The sequence below is a fragment of the Kogia breviceps genome, chromosome 11 (genome assembly GCF_026419965.1).
Source record: "Kogia breviceps isolate mKogBre1 chromosome 11, mKogBre1 haplotype 1, whole genome shotgun sequence".
NCBI lineage: Eukaryota > Metazoa > Chordata > Mammalia > Artiodactyla > Physeteridae > Kogia > Kogia breviceps.
In genome coordinates, this window is record NC_081320.1 from 84929775 (window position 1) to 84942059 (window position 12285).

Sequence of the window (12285 nt, forward strand, 5' to 3'; positions counted from 1 at the left end):
GCATAAGACATTGCAGAGGACAGAATATAAACATGATCCCCTTTGCCATTCTCATACCCTAATTTGGGAGATAGGACACATGAAAACAAAAAAATTCCACAGAGTATAAAGGCAGTATAAAGTGTCAAATTAATAATAAGGAAAATAAATATTAAAAGAGTTCAAAGAAGGAAGGGATTATTTTCTAATTTTATAGTCTGAACACTTAACAAGTAAGGTGGAATCTGAGCTGAGCTTTAAAGGATAAATAGAATTTCAAGAGGTATAGACTAGGATAAGGGAGAACATTCCAAGGAAAGGAATTATAAAGGAGTGCAAACAGAGAAGCCCAAGGGATGTGTTAGGGGCAGTAACTGACAATTTTACATTGAACAGTTTCTTGGGGGAGACTAGTGGGAAATGAGACTAGAAAAGCAAGTTGGTGCCAGACACTGGAAAGCTTTAAATGCCAGGCTAAGGAACTTTATCTTGACAATGATGAGGAGCCATTGAAGGGTTTAAACAAAGTTACACAATGAAAATCAAAATTAGGATGATCATTCCAAAACAATATTTAGGACAGACTGAAGAAGGAACTCACTGGGGACAGTGAGACCTCCCTGGGATACTATGGCAATTATCAGGCCGAAATTATCAACAGAATGATGACAGTGAGGAGAAAAGGAATAGATCTAAAGAGCTGATAGAACTTGGAAAGTGTTTTCAGCATATGCCAAATCAGACCGTAAGGACTCTAAAAAGCTGAGATTCAGATGCTACGAAGAGGTTAAAGCCATAGTAACTGTGAATTCCAGCCTACCCAGCGGGGTCTCCCAATACTTGAATTGATGCTGGGCTCTTCTATACATATATTCATTTCCATCTCCACACTCATACAAAAGATCCACTCTTTTTCACTGGGATTTGGGGGAACAGAGGTGGGAAATGATATATAAAAGCAGACAAGTGACGAAGGCCAGGTAATTGTGCAACAAACAGATAGGAGCTCAAACATCTGTAAAGGCCAAAGGCATTGAGATCACATCTATTGCAAAATGGAAAAACAGACTGCAAATCCAGTCATACTGTGGGCCTGAGTAATGACATCAGATATATCCATTAAACTTGGCAAGAGAATAAGACTGGATGAATGGAGTTATTGAGGTCCCAGTCCTTAAAAGAGGCTCTTAACCTCTGGGGAGGTCATGGACCCTTTTGGGACCCTATGAATTTCTCTCTAGAGAAATGCACACTCATAGAATTTTGCATATACATAATTTCAGAACGTACACAGACAGCCCCTGTAAAACCTATCTAGAGACTCTTAGTCCATGAACTCCAAGGGTTCTTATTTAAAAACCCGTCCTAAGCTTGGTGATTAAGAACTGATTATCTGTTGTAACAAGCATGTTGACTGGAAATGATGTGACTTAATAGGGGACATACAATTATTAGTGTGCTCTATGTAATATTAATTGTATATGTTACACAATGGGTATCTATGTGGTAAAGAATGGTATGTACGGTGAACCAATTATCTATTATGCAACATTAATAGTTTAATGGACGTGCTTATGTGCATGGGGTAAATAATGTATGATTATACACAGTATGTATTATGTACGATAAAGCACGTATGTGTGAGTACATTATGACTGGGTAGATCACCAAATGCACAAAATACATATCCATGGGATAATTCAGAATATATCCTTAATACTAGCAGAGCAAATGATAATGTTTCACTGTTCATGTGTAATTTTTCAAGGAGTAGTTTAAGTAGAATTTCAGCTTTGGGTGCTGGTGCTGGAGCTTCTTTTGAGTCTTAGGGAGAAGTGTTACCCTCCTTTTCTGATTTATAAGACCAGAGTAATAAATATATTACAGAGAAAAAAAAAACCCTTCCTACAAAACAGTGATAACTATTCTTATCATACACCCCGTGGTTAAAAAGGTTTTGAATAAGAAGCCATATATGTACATTTATTTATAATTTATATACATTGCCCACTAGACCAATAAATTATGTGCCTTATAAAGCATACACAAAAATGGATATGTAAAAGAATGACATTTATTATAATAAAATAAACAATTTTTAAACATTTAATTTACCGATTGATGACACGGTTTTATGCTCTCCCTAATAAATATTGTTTTTAATACTACCACCATTTTTGGTGAGAGTAATGTGATGAACACTATTATTTCTAAATTTTGCTTTCATATTTTATAATACAGCAACTTAAAATTCTGGTTCTAAATTCAGTTCATTTTTATAATAAGTAACTCTTTTATTTGGTTTGAATGGTCATCATAGCCAAAAAACATACTTCACAAAGATGAGTATAACCAAAAGGAAGAACTGCATCACCTGCTGCACTGAATAAAACATGAATTTCAATTTTCAATCCTCTTCACCATTTATGCAAAAGTTTTTGCTAAAATTCAGATAGTGCATTTCCATAATTCCTGATGACAATCAGTTGTTCTTACTGACTCATCAGATAGTATTGCCTTTTTTATATTTTCAGTAGATGGGCCCAAAACCACTAAAACGCCTCCCTTACAAGGTCTTTATACAGGTTAGAAAATCTGGTTTTCAAGTTCAAGTGTACATATAAAAACATTCTTAAAGTTTTAACATCATTTTCAGCAATTAAATCCAATAATGATGGAAATAGTCCCAAATATACATTTTCAATAACCTCTCTCTGAAACATTGAATTTTATTTTGTTTTTAAAGGTAGTTACTTTTTGAGTCACTGTTAAGAATTTACCATCATCCCAAAGGGACAGATTTAGTGGGTTTATTTTCATAAATACCTGCTAGGTAGTATACTACTCACAGACACTTGTCAGAGAAAAATGTCAGCAAATTTTGGACATTTGTATTTTTGTGAAAGAAAAATTAATGTCATCTTTAAATTAGACAATTCTTAAGTCCTTTACCTCAAGATGACCAGTTAACCTGTATGAAATATTTTATAAAAAATCTGCTTGGTGACTCCCTACTGCAATACAATATATGTTTAGTCTACTATTTAAAATAATAAATCTGGGCAGCTTCCCTGGTGGTGCAGTGGTTAAGAATCCACCTGTCAATGCAGGGGACACAGGTTCGAGCCCTGGTCCGGGAAGATTCCACATTCCGCGGAGCAACTAAGCCCATGTGCCACAACTACTGAGCCTGCGAGCACGCCTAGAGCCGGTGCTCCGCAACAAGAGAAGTCACCACAATGAGAAAGAGCCCACGCACCACAGCGAAGAGTAGCCCCTGCTCACTGCAACTAGAGAAAGCCGCCTGTGCAGCAACGAAGACCCAACGCAGCCAAAAATAAATAAATAAATAAATTTAAAAATAAAATAATAAATCTAAAAATGCAATTACCCAGGCTCCAATAAACTATAAAACATCACAGCAGACTGAAAGTAAAGAAACTTTCTAACACACCTCTAATATTTCTCTGATAATTTTATGTAAACCCTACTGTAGAGACCACTGCTCTAAATGTGCCTGGGCTCCCAAGGGTCAAAGCTCTCCATGAGTCCCTTCCAACCAATTTTCCTGGCATGCTATGGAAGTTCAAAGGAGTTATCTTTAAAGGTACTCTAATTATATTGTATCCATCTCTGAATTACTACCAGTTGGCAAAAGACACAACTGCAGTACATTCTATGACATCAGCTGTCTTCAACACTGTTCCCTCAGTGTAATGTTGGTTAGCAATTCAGTCAAATAATAGACAGGGCTGGAACAAGGTCAAGACTCTTCATGACATATCCTGCCTTAAATCCTTTTTGGAACATGGCAGGGCATAAATAAATCAGTAAAATAAATCATGAAATATATTGAGAGCCAGGGGCTTCCAACTTGTATGACCAATCTAACTTATAGAGTGACACATATTTACATAAGGAGATGACATTTTTACACTTGAAAAACAAGTCCACTGCATCATCTTAAGAATTCCAAATGATAACACACTGTTTAAAGAAATAGCTACTGCTTTAAAAAGCTTTTTTTAATTTTTAAAAGCATAAGACAGTGAAAAAGATTTTGTACTAACTTCTATCAAGAAAAAAAAGTATGTTCTCAAATATACATAAAAATGCGTAAGTTCCCAGTGTGGTAAGCCTTACATATGGAATCATTTCAAAAACTATGAAAATATAAGATTTGGGGTGTAAAACCCGCCAAAAAAAGATCCACATAGATTTGGAAAACTGGCACTTCTCATTTTCATCCAGATCTACAAACTTCACCGTTCCTCACCACCTCCCTCCATTAAAATCATTCAATGTCTTACAACTGCACCTAGAACATCTGGTTCCCTCTCCCACTTCAGCTGGTGCCACCCTCCAGCTTGCACTTTCCCCCTTTATGATTCCCGAAATAACCCCAAGCGTCTCTGTCCTTTCATCTTTGCTATTTAATCTTCCTGAATATACTGCTCTCCTCCCCCTCACTCACACAGAAATCATCCCCTGCCTTCAATGTTCCTGTCCACCACGAAGTCTGCCACGAAACTTGCCCCTATCCCTTTCTAATGAAAATAATTGCTCACTCTCCTGATTCCTCAAAGTACTATTTCAGTACCTCTCTCACAGCACTCATCACATTTAATTAGTAATATAGGTATCTGTGTGTCGTCTTATCACCTCTCTTAGGTCATAATCTCCTTACGGACAGGATCTATATCTTATCGTTTAACTTCCCTATCTTTTAACAACACAGCACCTTGAACAAAGTAGGTACTCATATAACTATGTCTTGAATGAATGATTGAGTGGCTACTTAGAAATTCAATTACAGACTTCCTGTACCATCTGGAATGGGGAGGGAGGTAGGACTTAGACTTTGTAGAACAAATATCTTTTCCCTGGTTTCCTCCAAACAAACCTGGCAAAGTAAAGCCAGTATTACACATATAGGTACTTTCAAAAGGCAAGGACATTTCATCCTTCAACTATTCAAATATAGCATGATATCTGTATATATACAAACATACACTCACAATAGAATATCTTCTGTTAAACAACCGAATCTATGCTTGATAATAAAAGCATGTAAATGTTTTAACCATATAAGCAAACTAAAAATGTAAGATGTAATATATTAAAGCTATAAGAATAAGACCAACCATTCAAAATACAAGTGGAAACAGAATGACCAAGCAATTTATTCCGAATGAAAAAAATACCCTAAGCTTTAGCTATTTAAATACTAACAAAACATGAGAGGCAGAATTTTATTGCTAAGAATCCAAACCAACCATTCAAAGATATGCTTACCTAGACAGAAGCACCAAAGAATCAACATTACTAAAGTACAAAGGTGAGATCAGAAACAGCACAAAAATCTTAAAGTGACACTTTCATTAAGTAACTGGTACATCAGCTCCTGGATCATCAGAAAGCAATGGAGATGGCAGCAGTCTCCGCTGCACATGTAGACAACAGAAAGGAGTCCAGAAAGTAACAGAGGGCTTCAGTGTGGCCAAGTGTGGGGAGCACCTTGGAGAGAAGCCAATTTAGAGGTATGCTCGTGATTTCAGGTCAGAAGACCTGGACTCAAATGTCATCCCTAATACCTAAAAGCTGTGCAATCTTATACCAGCCACTTAACTTCCCTGAGCTGCCTTTCCTTGCTTATAAAATGTAACATATAGAGCAAGCACAGTACTTGAGTACACTGTGTCTCAGAGACAGTCCTCAATAAATATTTGCTGATTCTGAATGAGGGCCATACAAGAAAAGCAAACATTTCTCTCTAGGCACTTTTGTACTTTTTGAGACAGCAGCCTTAATTAATTCCTGATTAATACCTTATTACAATATTTGACAATTTTTGGCCAAAAAACAAAAATATGCCTTTCCTACTAGCTTACACGTTACTCAAAATCTTACTAAGATTCTTAAAATTTTAAATCTCTTTGTAATAACTTTCAAATACAAGAAGTAACTCTCATAAAGAAGACTGGGAGCCAAATATCTGGGTTCTTGCCCAAGTAAAGACACTAACTATGTAACTCATGAAAATTACTATATTTGTCTGGTCTTAGTCCTCTCATCTATAATATTAACAAGGTTGTTCCAAATTACCATTAAGGGCCCTTTGCTCTAAATATTGTGGTTCATGCCATCTCAAGGATTTTCTAATCTAATTAGGAAAGCCAATTCAACATACACTAAAAAGAGAAACTCTTTCAAAAAAAAAAAGAAGAAGAAGGAAAGGAAGAAAGAAATTTATTATACAGAACACACTGACTCTTAAAAAGCTAAAAATAGAACTACCATATGACCCAGAAATCCCACTCCTGGGCATATACCCAAAGAAAACCATAATTCAAAAAGATACATGCACCCCAATGTTCACTGCAGCACTATATACAATAACCAGGACATGGAAGCAACCTAAATGTCTATCAGCAGAGGAATGAATAAAGAAGATGTGGTACATATATACAATGGAATATTACTCAGCCATAAAAAGGAACGAAATTGTGTCATTTGCAGAGATGTAGATGGACCTAGAGACTGTAGAGTGCAGTAAGTCAGAAAGAGAAAAACAGATATCATATATTAATGCATATATGTGGAATCTAGAAAAATGGTATACATGACCTTATTTGCAAAGCAGAAATAGAGACACAGACGTAAAGAATAAATGTATGTATACCAAGGAGGAAGGGGTGGGGTGGTGAACTGGGAGACTAGGATTGACATATATATACTACTATGTATAAAATAGATAACTAATGAGAACCTACTGTATAGCACAGGGAACTCTGTTCAGTGTTCTGTGGTGACCTAAATGGGAAGGAAATCCAAAAAAGAGGGGATATATGTATACGTATGGCTGATTCACTTTGTTGTATAGCAGAAACTGACACAGCAGTGTAAAGCAACTATACTCCAATAAAAAAAAATTTTTAATTTAAATGAAAAAAAATGAACAAACTGGGTAATCAATGCTAAAGGAGTGTGATAAAAATCAAGCTTTCTAGAGAACATACCAGCTCTGACTGTTCCTGAAGGTCAAGAGATAAAGGAAAAAGGAATACAATTTAAATAAAGAAATGAAACATGTAAAATCGAAGAAGCAAGATATCTACAAGTGATTATAATACTTTCTTCACTTGTGTAGCACTTTACAGTTTACAAAGCATTTCTGCATATGCCATCTGCAGCAAATTTTCTGGAATGAGAAATACAAGAACAGTTTAAATGATTTACATTTGAAAAATTTGTTCACAGAGAGTCTCCACTAAAAACAATAACATCAAAAAATATTTCAGCAAAGAATTTTTTCAACATTTATATGTAGGATGAATTAGAGAGGCAAATGCATGCAGGCAAACAGCTATAAACCTACAAATCACAGAATTTCAGCACAAGAAGAAATGTGAATTCAGACCAATATGCTCATCTAATGAAAAAGAAACTCAGGCCCACAGAGTTCATGTGATGCTAGTTACTCCATGTGCAAAATGACAGGAGGACCAGACTGTAGAGGCAGAAATAAAGGGGGAAATGCAAGAAACTGCAAAGAAAAGAATCAGATAATCTGATGATGGATTAGGCAGTGATGTGTTTCGGTTATGGAAATGTAGAAAACATTATTAAAGTCTTAACTACCTGCCAATCATTATGCTAGACATATCTTGTTATTTAATACAATAAGTTAATTTAAAGGTCACAACAATATGAGTTTAAGTACATTATTCCAATTTTAAGCACGAAAATCTGAGGTTTACTGTGGTTAAATACCTAGCCCAAGGTTACATCTACTAAGTAAAAGAGCCAGGGCACCATTCCCGTGTCTGAAGTCAAACATCCATTCTCAAAAGAAGCTTAAAAACTGCCTCAAAATTACAAGGCAAAAATGAAGTAGCACTCTGGAAGCATTTGATAAACCAGTGTTATTAGACTTCTGGCCCTGTTAATATGTGTATTTCACTTCTGTGCTTGCACCTATTGTTATGGATCTCATCTGTCTGTTCCCAGTGGTCAGGTCCAGGACTTCTCAGTAAAGCCCAACTTCCCACCCTCCACACTGAAACATACCCATGGGGAGAGATTAGATCAAAATATATCTAAGATGAGGGTGACTAGACTGATTAATGTGAAGTCTTCTACAACTCCTCCAGTGACTATAGCTTCTGTTTTGGCATAAGCTATTTATCTTCAAAATATGATAACTATACTAAGCTTTTCTAAAAGCCTGTCATTTCAAGGAGCCTCAAAAATACTGTGTTGCAGATGGGGGAATGGGGGAGGAAGCATGGATTCAACAACCAACTCTACTTGCATTTCTAGAACCAGACTTAAATGTTGGTGTCAGTGTTTCGTAATAATTCTTCTTATTCAACCATGTATCTTGCAGAAATATAAAATAATAATTTATGTTAATCCAAATACTGTGTACCCACAAAACATCATCCGGAATTCAACTAAAGGAAAAAACCTGCACCTCCTCCTTAAACTAAGCAACCAAGAATGGTACACAGTTGCCACTAGGCCATTTTATGACCGCTGACCCCATATGTTGAGAGAGAGGCGCAAAGTCTGAGTAAAACAGAAGAGAGAAAGAAAGGCTTGAAATGACTAGACCTCACCTCCAATGGTAAGAAAAAAGGTTAGAGATCATAAGGTCCATCCTTAGTGACCAATTACCAAGAGCTAAGCTACTGGTTAACCTGGGAGAGAAGCAATGAAGAAGTCCTTTCCTACAGTCTAGTCTGTCCAACTCATAGGAAAGTTGTACAAGATGGGGAGAAATTTGTATGGTTCTGCAGCCCAAGACTGGAAATACTGCTCTGTCATTCAACTCCTGAAACACATGCACTTCAAACAATCCCACACTCTTCTGCACCCGATATTTGGAAGTAATGTGAAAAGGAGCCCATCACATGTTTTTGGACCTATGCTAGGAAAGCAGCTGATGGCCCTCTGAGAATTCCGTGATTATCACAGGCAGAAAGTAAAAATCACTGCCAAGACAATAATGAGAATCCTGGGGATCTCCTCGCCCCATGACTGAAGAAGATTCTACTCGGTGGTGTGTGCGTGTGTTGACCTCCCATACTTGCCCTAAAGTGAAATCTATTTTACCATATGGTTTAAGACCAACCAACCCCAAAAGATATGCAACATATTCAAACAATGTGGAGCCCTTGGGGGATAAGGCAATAAAGACAAACTTAAGTAAGGAACAAAGGTAGTATGTAAGAGAAGTTATGTGAAATCGATGAGGACAGAGATGTCCTTTAAAAAGAATTATAAACCATACTCTGATATACAGTCCAATAGAGAAAAGATTTTCAAAGAATGTCCAATATCCTTTCTTCCCCACTCCACCTTTCAGCACCTCTATACCACCCTCATCACCTACTCAACATTTAGTCCTGGTGAAGACCCATCACTGGATTAGCAGGATCAACAGTACATGCAGAGAACATTCCATCCTGGGAACAACATCTTTAAATTATTTAGGCTTATTTAGCACCCTTCCAGTGATTTCACAATATACACCAGTCAGCACCATAGCAACCCAATCCTCTGCCCACCAAAAGATTAACACATACAAAGAAAACAGGAAATTCAACAAAAATTAAAGTTTGACCCTGGACTCCCTCAACAGTTAAAATGTCTTAAATAGTGGCAGTATCTTTATACCACACCCACTTCATGCTACCCTTACAGCTTCCTGGCATAAGCAAGTTCTTGGTATTATACAAACTGCTGCTTCTGTTTCCAGCCCAGATTTCTAGAAATGAAACCCTGGAATTGAAGGAGAAAGAAAAACAAATGTTGGCAGAAAGAGGCAGGAAAATGCATTGTCTATATAATCCCAGTTTAAGTGGAACAATCACCATTAGTTCCATCAAGCACTTTTTTTCAATAAAACCACTTACCAAAAATGCAGATCTAAAATACTCCCTTGGCTTAAACCACACAAAAAGTAATTTAAAAGACACAATCCTACAGATTTTCTCAGAAGGAAATGAGAAAAAGATCAACTATAAACTATGGAAAATTCAAATTCTGCACCTTAAAATTCAAACTTCATTGTGAGTTAAATAGATGAAATAAATAATCAGCGCAAAGTGTTTACAAAAATCAAACCAAATGCCTGTTCTTATAAGCAGCATCCCTGCATTTTCTCTCCAAACCATATATTCCCTATTCAGGCCCCCTTTTTGATCCATTGTTCCCAAAGGATAAAATCTGAATAAGAAATAGAGGGAAACCATTTCCAACGCTAGTTAACAAAACCAAATTAGACCCTTCCACAGAGTACAGGAGATAAAAAAGAAACACTTGCAGTTGCATCTGTTTTCTGACATAGTTCAAGGAATGCCCATTTATTAAGCTGAATCAAACCTCACTGCTACTTTTAACCCAAAACTATTTCTAGTTCAAGAGCCAAAAGACCCAAGCAAACACTTTCTTTTTATATTATTCTCAACATGAAATCTGACCCCCTTCCTACTACATCACAGCTTCTGTGAAACAAGCTGAGAGGCCCCTTTGGCCAACTTTTTTTTTTTTTTTTTTTTTTTTTTTTTTTGAGACTAACCTTCAACCAATTCCAAAATTGAAGACAAACCTCAAACAAATTTAACCCCTGAACTCCATCCCTTCAGCTGTACAGTATAATCTAAGCTTCACCGCAGCAATGTTTTACACAGACACTTGAAGATTTCTTAATCACTGAAGTGAAAGCCTCAGCCCTCACAAATCATCGCCACAGAGATTACTCTTGGCATCAACAGAGGGTGCTGGGACTGCAATTCACTCCAGAACCCTTCATTCACCACCATCATGCTCAGCATTAAAAATTCACCGTCTCAAAAGAAAAAAAATGTCACCTTCTCCACAAGGACACCTGCCTCTTCAACACCTACAGTGAACGAAAAGAGCCCAGCCCGAAAGGCTAAAAGATCCTCCAACTTAAAGTTTTCCTCCCCACCAAACTGCAGCCGCAGCAGCACGGACTCTCCTTGTCACACATACAGGCTTTATTGTCAAACCCTCCGTCTCCCTCTAACATCGTCAACCGAGGCAGTGTCTAGTCTATAGGAGTGACTGCTTTAAAAACAGAAAACAAAAAACAACACAGCTGGGTAGTAAGAGCAGGGACCCTGGTGTCCGGTTTCTCCATTTCTCTTCCAAGCGACTAGGGAACGGCTCGAGTTCTGTCGCTGACCATTAACCCATCCCACCTCTCAGTCTTCCAGCCAACATGTTTGTTCCCCTTCCTAAATCCTTTCAGCAGAATCCGACGAAGGGGATCAAACCCTAAACATAACAGGAAAATCTCACTTATCCATCCCGTTTCTGCCTCCGAAATCCCTCGTCTGGAGAAGGGTAAAGCAAGTGCGCGGGGGTAAACAGAAGCGCCGTCGGAGGCTGCGCTTACAAGAAGGCTCGCCACGGTCATCCCCATTTCGCAGTCCCAGCAAGCGAGACTCAGAGAGGTTACCGGGCTTGCCAAGGTCACCGCGCTCGCCGGGGCCGAGGGGCGCCCGCGCCGACTTCCGGCTCCCCCTCTCGGCGGCGGGGAGCGCCCGCGGGCTCGGGGCGCCTCTCCCCACGCCGGGCCGGCGGCCGCGAGCCTCGCGCACCCTCCGCGGATGCTCGCCCCGTCCGCTCTAACTAGGGCAACTGGGAAACGGGGCAGGGAAGTCGCTGCTGCAGCAGTTTCCATCCGCGGCGCAGCCCCCAGCTGGTGCCCGTGACAGCTGCGACCTCCGCCCCCTCCAGCCGCGCGAGGCCGAGGGAGAAGTCGGGGAAACTGGGAGGGGGAACGGAACGGAGAGAAAGGAGAGCGGCGGGCGGAGGGGCACCAGCTGCTCCCGCCCCCTAGGGCCTCGGCGGCCGCGCGGCTCGTGACAGCTGCACCCACCGGGAGGCTCGGCGCCCGCCGCCTGCCACTCACCTGCCGCCGCCGCCTCTGGGCCGCGCTGACGGGCGCCGCGCTCGCCCGCGACCGTGGCGGCGCCGCCGCGGCCTCCGCCGCTGCTCGGGCCGGGAGCCCGCCGCCGCGGCGGCTCTCCGGCCCCCTCCTCCGGAGCAGGAGTCCCCCCGCAGGGGGATGCAGAACGGACCGGGCGCAGGCTGCACTCGAGGGAGCAGCAGGGAACAGGGCAGTCGAAGCGCTCGAGACCGCGGTTCAGCCGTCTGAGGAGAAGGCTCAGAGAATCGCCTCAGATTCCCGCTCGCCTGGCCTGAAAAACAGGCATTTCAGCCGCTCTCCGCGGCCGCCATGTTCTCCTCCTCCTCCTCCTCCTCCTCCTC

The 12285-nt window shown here is 39.9% G+C and overlaps 1 protein-coding gene across 7 annotated transcripts in view; it reads right to left on the minus strand.

Annotated features, from left to right (window-relative positions):
- The window catches only part of NCOA1 (nuclear receptor coactivator 1), a 260566-nt gene extending 248568 nt beyond the window's left edge, over positions 1 to 11998 (minus strand). For 5 of the 7 annotated variants that reach the window (XM_067007989.1, XM_067007981.1, XM_067007992.1 and 2 more), the window contains exon 1: positions 11927 to 11998. The gene's annotated coding sequence lies outside the window, so the exon portion shown is untranslated. Of the gene's footprint in view, positions 1 to 11407; positions 11641 to 11926 lie in introns of those variants that run through there. The other 2 variants (XM_059079160.2, XM_067007982.1) reach the window with 2 other exon arrangements.
- Between the last annotated feature and the right edge of the window lie 287 nt (positions 11999 to 12285).